This window comes from Lolium perenne, chromosome 4 (assembly GCF_019359855.2).
Source record: "Lolium perenne isolate Kyuss_39 chromosome 4, Kyuss_2.0, whole genome shotgun sequence".
In the NCBI taxonomy this organism is placed as follows: Eukaryota; Viridiplantae; Streptophyta; class Magnoliopsida; order Poales; family Poaceae; genus Lolium; species Lolium perenne.
The window spans coordinates 164582783-164593305 of NC_067247.2; the positions used below are offsets into that span (position 1 = coordinate 164582783).

The 10523-nt window shown below is 41.3% G+C and overlaps 2 long non-coding RNA genes across 2 annotated transcripts; both read left to right on the forward strand.

Moving 5' to 3' along the window:
- The first annotated feature begins 421 nt into the window (after positions 1-421).
- Positions 422-2349, forward strand: LOC139830551 (uncharacterized). Its single transcript, XR_011742995.1, has 3 exons — positions 422-837; positions 1498-1554; positions 2024-2349. It is a non-coding gene; the product is annotated as an uncharacterized lncRNA (long non-coding RNA).
- A 4454-nt stretch (positions 2350-6803) lies between these two features.
- LOC139830550 (uncharacterized) lies at positions 6804-8778 on the forward strand. The gene is made up of 3 exons (XR_011742994.1): positions 6804-7370; positions 8031-8087; positions 8557-8778. It is a non-coding gene; the product is annotated as an uncharacterized lncRNA (long non-coding RNA).
- Positions 8779-10523: the final 1745 nt, after the last annotated feature.

Genomic DNA, 10523 nt, shown 5'->3' on the forward strand with positions numbered 1-10523 from the left:
TTCCTCCGCTCCGGAGATGGCAAGCTCCACAACCACTTCACAAGCTCCACGAAGGAGAAGCCCGGGCCCCTTCACAATATTCCACGAAGAGATCACCGGGACACCAACCAAGCCAACTAGGAGGTCACCCTCCAAGAGTAACAAGCTCACGGTCTCTCACTCGAACAAATCGTGGTGGAGAGCTCAACACTATGCAATGATGCAAAGCAAGAACACCGGAGGTGTTCAAGTCCTTCACACTCAAATCCCACCAAAGCAACGAATGCTAGGATGAGATTGGAGAGGAAGAACAAGGGGGAAAGTCAATGTAATACCCCAAAATCCAAACCTAACTTGGTGTGCCTACTTAACCTTATATAAAATAAATAGGACCATGAGAATATTTAAAATCTGATTAGGGAATAGGAAGTTGGAGAAAATAAATGAGTAGACAAAAAGAAAGGAAAATAGTATGTACTAGCACATGAGCTCACGACCTGTTGTTTGAGAGCTTGTAGTTTTAGCCAATTCCTTGTATTGTTGTTGTTGCAAAGCTAGTCAAACATCCTTTACCCCTATTTAACGTGAAGAAATAAGTGCGTTGGGCTGGGCTTTTAGAACTGGGGCCGGACTTGTTTTGCGGTTGAGCTACCCAGTAAACTAGGGTTGGGTCTGGCGCCGCCGTCACAGTTCTTCCCTAAAGTTTACCAGCGCTAGCGCCCTCGGGCCGTCGCCGCCGCGTCCTCAGCTTGCGACGTCGCTGCCGTCAGGTTGTTGCTACTTCTGCAGGCTGTGTCGCTGCTCTTGACGACAGTCTCTGTCAAGCCGTTCTGTCACCACCACCGCACCTCTGTTATGGTTAGTCCCCATTTGTTTACAACCTCTTGATTCGTAGCAATATATGAAGTAGCGTGCATGGCTGGACTTGAAAAGGAGCAAGATGTCCTACCGTTTTTGATCTACAGTTTTGGCTTCATGTCTGTGTGTTAGATTTCAGGATCAGTAGTCTCGTTTCTGAATTTTTGGTTAGTGGGTACAGTGAGTGGAAGTGGTCTAGCTAGCGCTTGTATATTCTGATCCTTGACTTGAAACCTGGACTGATTGGTCCATAATTTCGAGGTAGTGTCCAAATACAAATTATAGATTAGGTTTCAGATTTTCCATTGAGAACATACTTGCGTATTTTGGTTGGACAGGTTGCAAACAACGGTCAGTTTAGTGATTTGTTCTGTGTTGGATAGAATTACAAGAAAGCTTAAGATCGAGATCGAGTGAGTTAAGGTGTTAATATCCAGGCTATGTCAATAGTAGATGTGTGATAAATATCATGTTGTTGCTGATATATAATTTATCTCTCTGGTTGAGTTTTAATTCTACCTTGTGCTGTCACTTTAGTTGAGAGGCTAGACATATGTTACGTAACGAGGTCTCACACCTAGAAACGATGTTGTTTTTCTGTGAATGGCTGTGTTATAGAGTCATGCTTTTTATTGAGGGTTATATATGTTTGAATAACAGGTACTAGTACTAAAGGTTTGGAATCCTTCAATTCACAGTTGGTGCCCCGCGGTTGAGGCAAGTTCATAATGGGATAATACTTTGCATGATTCCCTCACTTGACTTTTATTTTATAGCACCTTTTATATATTCAAGTGGCTGGTTATTGTTTATATGTGTGGAGACAAAGTGATTACAGCAAAGAGTATAGTTCCGCGTGCATTTTGCATAACATGTTAAAGACAGTGCATAGTGTTGTGTCCTGCTGAGGTAGGCACCCTGAGACCGTCGATGTTGGGACGAGTCCCACATTGTCGGCAACCTCCACAAGTTGGAGCGAGTGAATGCCGACGGGTGTTCACTCAAGCGATACCGGTATACGCAAAGAAAAGTGAAAGCAAAGAGCATGTAGGCATACAGAAGCATCATTGCGCTATGACAAACGTTAAAGGATGATTGTTGGTGTCGTGTTTTGTGCAATGCTTATTATTTCTTTATGTGCTTGCTGAGTACGCTGTACTCACCCTTGTGGCTTCTATGTTTTTAGGTACCATTGAGGACGACATGCATGGGACCTCGGGGGTAGCACATCCACATGTTTCGGCACATAACTTTCACACAATACACCACTTTATACTTAAATTAGTTTAACACGCTCAATCCTACAGTTCTCTTATATCTATATATGAGCTGCCATATGTGTTGTACCTACCAAGCTAGTTGTTTTTGAGACAACCTGGTTATTGAGATTTAGCTTTGCCTTGCAGAACTGCGTAGTAGTGTGTATGTATAATATTGGAGGTTTATGTTTATTATGTTGTCGTGGTTATCACCATAAACAAAGGAGACTATGCTGAGTTTTATAGTTTTGTCCTTATTTTTAAAGATTGATAAAGTATGTGTAGCATTGCCAGATAGGGTAGATATCTGGGGTGTTACAGTTGGTATCAGAGCCTAGGCTTTAGGTCTCTGGAGTAGATTAATAGTAAATAGGATAATTTGTCTAACAACTAAAACTTTCTTTATTTTTTTAAAACAAACAAAAAACTTGATTTAAAATGTAACAACATAAAACTTGACACACTGGTGCACAATAGGATGGGTTTGGGGTCATGCATTGCATTTGTGCTTCTCCTGGATTTTACTGTTGACTTCTTTTATGCATGATTGTTGTTTGACTTGTGGGCAGACCTTTGCCATGATAGGCTTACATGCCTTGTTTGAGTTACCATTATCCCTTTGTTATTTGTAGTTGACTAGAGAAGGGGAGAGAGACACTTCATGGTTGAAAAATTCCTCCTTGGATGGGAAATGTTCGTTTTTTTTATGCTAGTTCTATAATTGTGCGAATGACGTGATGAAAGTATAGGATTGATAGATTTAGATATTTTTGTTGCTTCGTTGGACTTATGAGGAGATTGAAGAAGAATTTGGTTTTGGTGTCAAGGTAATGCCAGTATTGAATATTAAAGATTGGTTTGCCTAGAGCTACTTGAAGCTTTGGATATAAGTGTCAGGTTATGCCAATAGAATTTGAGAGGATAGTTTGGTAATCTTTAAGATGAGTTGGATAAGGCGATTGGTTTTCAAAAGAATAAAACTAGATTAGATAACCTGACTGGTGTAGTAGCAGCACTGTAGATAAAATATTTTTATGACGACTTATTTGGATTCATTTCAATATGAGAAGCTCTTTCCTGTATCCATGTTCAGTAAACCGTAATTTCCACTTGACTTTCTTATTCTCATTCACCTATTCTTTGAGGTGCATCTCGCTTAGTTCGATGATCGTCATCTAGTAGTGGAATCACTCATGTAGGCTTTGTCTCCAAGACAGATGAAATATTTTCAACCGTGTACTTCAAATGTCCTTATCTCAAACTATTATTGTTCCAGAGTTAACGCCTCATGTTTTTACCAATCGTTGTCTCATATATTCCTCTTTGACATAGTTTGTGTCCCTTCTCCCACTCTTGGGTATAAATAATTGTGAGCACGTTATTTTCCTAAGAGGCATTAGTTATTCTTTCCAAAAGAAAATCATTCTGTTTCTCAAAGTCTTTTCCTTAATAGGAGTTGTAGGGGAGAAGCTTGTCCTTTCTTTATCCTCCATAAGGCTTAGTTTTATAGGTCAAGCTCCTAGCCTTCCATAAAGCGAATTTTGATATTCTAAAGTGTGTTTTGTACACGCAAGCTTGAGTTTACGATAGTTTCTATTTTTTGTAGCGGCTTTGCAAACAATAGATGGGAGTCGACCTTGAACCTTGGTTCATGCCCATGAAATATGTTTGCAATGTGAGTGAGGATGCCCGAGTGATAGTGTTGCGTGATTCATTATTTCAGTTACTGAGTTAATAGTTTGGATTCGGGATGGATTGGCCCCCATATCATTACCCTTATTATTCGCTCCTGCTACATTGAAGTGATGAATCACTATGTGACTTTTCCGTTAATTAGTTGAGAGACGATGTTGTGCAGCCTGAATCATGGAATGGCACGATGTTCCTCTTGTAACATAGGCACTGCCAAGCGTAGGAGAGGTGGTGATGATGATCATTCGTTGAATTTATGGTACCTTACCAAAAGTACGCCCTTCTTGACCACCATGAGATTATCAGATAGGTTTAGTGGTGTTTGTTAGTTCCAAATTTGTATAACTTCGAGTACTCAATGGTCATGCGACATCTACATTCTTCATAAGCATTTCATGATTTACCAAGGACAAAGATAATCGTTTTTCACCAAGATACCATGTCTAGGTCCAAGAGCTTTGAGAGTGGTACGTGGAATTCCATCTTGATCTTACTCCTGGCACTCGACCTATCTCTATGTCTCCTTATTGTTTGTCACGACCAATTCAAGAAAATATGAAGAAACATCTGAACAATATATTATCTGTAGGTTTGAATTCGACGTAGTGTTCCCCCTGTGAAGTGCCGATTATGTTTACACCCAAGAGAGATGATAGTTGGGGAAAGTGTTTGGATCACCGAGCTCTTATGTGGTAACAAGCATTCATTGCCCTGCATAGAGGACTTGTTTGATCACCTCAATGGACTTGTGCTCTACAAGATCGATCTCTAGTTTGGCTAACAAAATATTGAAAGGAGTGCTTTCTCCGCTAATTATGGGAAGTATAAATATAGAGCTATGTCTATTGGACTAGCCTATGCCTTCTTGGTGGATACAATGGACAAGATGCTACATAGGTTCCTTGATAATTTTGTGTTAGTGTTCTTTGAAGACACCCTATTATCTTATTGACAACTAAGAAGATCATGATGGTCATTTGAGGTTTGTGCTTGAGGCTTAAAGAAAGAATAAATTTTATGCGATTAGTTTTGCTTTTCGGAAGTGGCTTTTCTAGGTCATGTTTTTTTTACCAACATGGCATCTGGGTTGAGCATAGTAAGGTTTCTACTTTTAGACCGACACAAACCATCTAATGTAAGGAAGTATGAAGTTTCTTAAACCTATACGGTTACTAGGGGAAGATTTTGAAGGAATTTTGTTTTATCGCCAAGCCAATGACCAAACTAACCCGAAAGGATGTTAATTCCAGTGGAGTGATAAATGCTAGAAAAGATTCTCCGCACCCAAGAATAGTTGGGTAAGTGCTTCTGTTCTCACCCATGCTGAGCCATGGGAGAGCTTCCAGGTCTGATCTTGTATTCCTCTAGTTGTACTTGGGTGGATTATCAAGCAAAGGTTATTGCTTATGCTTCTAGTCAATTAAAAAAAAATCTGCAAAACTATCTAGATCTGGAACTTGCGGTTGTGGTCTTTGCACTTAGATTTTTTTTGGGCATTATCTTTATAGATAATCTTCTGATGTGTTCGCTAACCATAAGGGTTTCAAATACCTCTTCGCATAGGAGCTGAATCGGAGACAAATACAATTGCTAGAATTGACAAAAGACTATGACCTTGCTATCAAATATAACCTAAGTTGTTTTGGTGGTGCAACACCCGTGGAGACACAATCCATCTTCACTTTGTTAACGTAGATAGAATGAGAGTGTTGCACACCAAGATATTAGGACCTGAAAAGAAAAAACTTATTTGTGGACAAGAATGAAAGTAGATGTGGCTAAGTATGTGTCCTGTTGTGAGGTTTGTAAGAGAGTAAAGGATGAGCATAAGAGGAAAGCGGAACAGCTGCAATCCTCATAGGTTTTAGAATGGCCTTGAGATGACATTGTCACAGTTTTTGTTGTTAACCTATCTAGTATGTGGAGAGGGAAGGATGCAATTTGGGTGGTCTTGGGCCAACATAGTAAAGTTGCTCATTTTATTCCTATAATGCACCATATACTATGAAAGTGACTTTTCACCGTGAGGCTGCTTGGGGATCCTAAAACCATAAATTTGATACGTGTGCTAAGTTTGTGTCGAAATTTGGGGAGAGCTTGAAGAGTCCTTGGGAACGCAGCTATGACTTAGTACAGCGTTTCTCTCACAAACTAATGGTTAGTTAGAGTGTACAATCGAAACACCGGAAGAGATGCTCAGGTGTTACATCCTATCTTGGCAAGGTTGCTAGGAGTATCAGATGTCACTTGTTGACTTCTCTTATATTAACACTTACATACCCAGCTAGTATACATATGAGACCTTACGGGGCTTTGTATTGAAAAACTTGTAGACCTCCACTTTGTTGGAATGCCCTGGGCTAAAAGGTAGTTTCATGGACAAGAACATAGTAGTGGGATCAATTTGGGTTTAGCAAACTACATAAGAGATTTAGATATATAACACATGTTTATGCACAGAGCATTCAAAAGGGGTTTGCTGATCCTAAAGTTGGATATGGAATTTCAAGTTGGTGACGAGGTACTCTTAAGGGTGTTCTTAAGGGTGTCACCGACAAAATATGTTATAAGATTTAATATCAATTTAAATCAAAGGGAATCTTAGTTGGTAATACTTTGGACCATTCATAATAGAAGTACGGGTGAAGAAGCTAACCCACCGTCTTTGGTTGCCCAAGTCCATGAATATGTGTGCATAAGGTGTTTCATTTCTCTATGTCGCGGAAGCATTTCGTGACCCAAAACGATAGATAACCGTGGAGCTGATTACGATTGAACAAGATTTAACCTTCGAGTTTTTCCCTGTGAGGATATAGGAAAAGTCCTAGAGAGTGATGAGGCATATGCTGGAGAATGAGAATGTTTTTTTGTCACAGCAAACCAAGCTTGAGGCGACTTGCAAGCTTGAGCCTCGATTGTGCAAGAAATATCCAGAATTATTCAAGGCTGGTAGGTGATGCATGATATGTTTTTATATTATGTTTAGTTGTGCGAGTTGAGTCGGAAATCGAGGAAGAATTCGAGGTCGAATTCTGTTTAAGGTGGTGAGAATGTAATACCCCAAAATCCAAACCTAACTTGGTGTGCCTACTTAACCTTATATAAAATATATAGGACCATGAGAATATTTAAAATCTGATTAGGGAATAGGAAGTTGGAGAAAATAAATGAGTAGACAAAAAGAAAGGAAAATAGTATGTACTAGCACATGAGCTCACGACCTGTTGTTTGAGAGCTTGTAGTTTTAGCCAATTCCTTGTATTGTTGTTGTTGCAAAGCTAGTCAAACATCCTTTACCCCTATTTAACGTGAAGAAATAAGTGCGTTGGGCTGGGCTTTTAGAACTGGGGCCGGACTTGTTTTGCGGTTGAGCTACCCAGTAAACTAGGGTTGGGTCTGGCGCCGCCGTCACAGTTCTTCCCTAAAGTTTACCAGCGCTAGCGCCCTCGGGCCGTCGCCGCCGCGTCCTCAGCTTGCGACGTCGCTGCCGTCAGGTTGTTGCTACTTCTGCAGGCTGTGTCGCTGCTCTTGACGACAGTCTCTGTCAAGCCGTTCTGTCACCACCACCGCACCTCTGTTATGGTTAGTCCCCATTTGTTTACAACCTCTTAATTCGTAGCAATATATGAAGTAGCGTGCATGGCTGGACTTGAAAAGGAGCAAGATGTCCTACCGTTTTTGATCTACAGTTTTGGCTTCATGTCTGTGTGTTAGATTTCAGGATCAGTAGTCTCGTTTCTGAATTTTTGGTTAGTGGGTACAGTGAGTGGAAGTGGTCTAGCTAGCGCTTGTATATTCTGATCCTTGACTTGAAACCTGGACTGATTGGTCCATAATTTCGAGGTAGTGTCCAAATACAAATTATAGATTAGGTTTCAGATTTTCCATTGAGAACATACTTGCGTATTTTGGTTGGACAGGTTGCAAACAACGGTCAGTTTAGTGATTTGTCCTGTGTTGGATAGAATTACAAGAATGCTTAAGATCGAGATCGAGTGAGTTAAGGTGTTAATATCCAGGCTATGTCAATAGTAGATGTGTGATAAATATCATGTTGTTGCTGATATATAATTTATCTCTCTGGTTGAGTTTTAATTCTACCTTGTGCTGTCACTTTAGTTGAGAGGCTAGACATATGTTACGTAACGAGGTCTCACACCTAGAAACGATGTTGTTTTTCTGTGAATGGCTGTGTTATAGAGTCATGCTTTTTATTGAGGGTTATATATGTTTGAATAACAGGTACTAGTACTAAAGGTTTGGAATCCTTCAATTCACAGTTGGTGCCCCGCGGTTGAGGCAAGTTCATAATGGGATAATACTTTGCATGATTCCCTCACTTGACTTTTATTTTATAGCACCTTTTATATATTCAAGTGGCTGGTTATTGTTTATATGTGTGGAGACAAAGTGATTACAGCAAAGAGTATAGTTCCGCGTGCATTTTGCATAACATGTTAAAGACAGTGCATAGTGTTGTGTCCTGCTGAGGTAGGCACCCTGAGACCGTCGATGTTTGGACGAGTCCCACATTGTTGGCAACCTCCACAAGTTGGAGCGAGTGAATGCCGACGGGTGTTCACTCAAGCGATACCGGTATACGCAAAGAAAAGTGAAAGCAAAGAGCATGTAGGCATACAGAAGCATCATTGCGCTATGACAAACGTTAAAGGATGATTGTTGGTGTCATGTTTTGTGCAATGCTTATTATTTCTTTATGTGCTTGCTGAGTACGTTGTACTCACCCTTGTGGCTTCTATGTTTTTAGGTACCATTGAGGACGACATGCATGGGACCTCGGGGGTAGCACATCCACATGTTTCGGCACATAACTTTCACACAATACACCACTTTATACTTAAATTAGTTTAACACGCTCAATCCTACAGTTCTCTTATATCTATATATAAGCTGCCATATGTGTTGTACCTACCAAGCTAGTTGTTTTTGAGACAACCTGGTTATTGAGATTTAGCTTTGCCTTGCAGAACTGCGTAGTAGTGTGTATGTATAATATTGGAGGTTTATGTTTATTATGTTGTCGTGGTTATCACCATAAACAAAGGAGACTATGCTGAGTTTTATAGTTTTGTCCTTATTTTTAAAGATCGATAAAGTATGTGTAGCATTGCCAGATAGGGTAGATATCTGGGGTGTTACAGTCAACCAAAGACTCCAAGATCTAGATCCCAAGAGATTCCCTCACTTAGAGAAGAAATGGTTTGCTGGAAGTGTAGATCTAGATCTCCTCTCTCAAATCCTCAAGTATGAGCAAGAATGGTTGGAGGAATCAAAGGGGAGAGCAAGTTCTTCAAAATGGAACAATGGAGGTGAGAGAATGGGAAGAACAAATGGTCTCAAGGTGGAAGAAGGGTCTATTTATAGCTAGGAGCAAATAAAACCGTTGGGGGGAAAAAGACAAGAAAACTGCAGGAAAATCGGGCTGAAAAAACAGCCCAGCCGGTCAGCAGGCCGGCCGACCGGAGCCTGGGCTGGGGAGGCCGGTCAGGCGTCCGGTCGGGCCGGCCCACCGACTGGGCGGCAGCAGCACGCTCACTGGGTGGCGAATTGCTCACGCCGCGCGGGGGCGCCAGGGCGCGTGGGCCGTTCGGCGGGGAGGCGGCCCGGTGGAGCATCCGGTCGGGCCGGGGAGGGAGCCGGGCCAGGCCGGCGCCTGGGCCGGTTGGCGCCCGGTCCGGTTGGCGCCCGGACCTGGCCGGCTGGGACGGCGCATGGCCTGGCAGGCCGGGCGCCCAACCGGCGGCCCCTCCTCCTCTTTTTCCTTTTTCTTTTATATTTTCTCTTTTTCCTTTTTCTTTAATAACTATTGCTCCCGAACTCCGATTGACATGAAACTAATTACGTTTGGAAGATAACGACAAATGCTATCCTATAAAAAGTGCAAACTCAAGAATCTGTAGAAGGGAATTTTATCATGAATATAAAAGGTAGAACCTTATATCATGAATAACCGGTAAAATTACCCAACCTCGAAAACGCCATAGAAGATGCATGCAAACTCCGTTTTCGATGAACTTGGGCTTGTTGTAAAGCTAGCAACAAGCTCAAGAACCTCACATAGAGAAACACCAAGAAGCAATAAGGATATGCAAAGTATGCAAAGGATTGAGCTCCCTAAGACGATGTGATCAAGTTACTCAACCGAAAGCCCCTCTTAATAGTGCGGCTATCTATCCTATAATCCGGTCTCCCAACATCCACCTTGAGACCGGTAAAAGGAAAACCTAGCAAGGCCATACCTTTGCCTTGCGCATCCCGCTTGATCTTGATGATAACTCTTCAAGCTTCACTCAAGCCGGAATGCCTCACTTGACCAATGTTGCTTCGTGAAGACTCACAAATGCTCCCCCATACACTATTGAACTCAGTGGTCAGTGCTATCTAACTTCACACAGAAGGATCATGTAACACTCAACCTAGTACTGACTTGTGTCATAAGAAAGGAAGATGTAACAGCTCATTCAACCAACACACTATAGAATAGTAAGATTGACATGAGCGAAGGAGGATTCACCATACATTCACAATCCATCAAATATATCAGTACATTAAACAAAGTTCATTCTCTGGTTCATTTAAAAAAATGATGAAAAAATGGTCATGCTACTCCTACTGGTTGATTTAGTTGGTTAATCAAAATGCTTGGTATCTCAAGTTGAGATTTTGCATGCTCTGGTTCATTTTTGCATGCTCATTTTTGTACAGACTAGAATA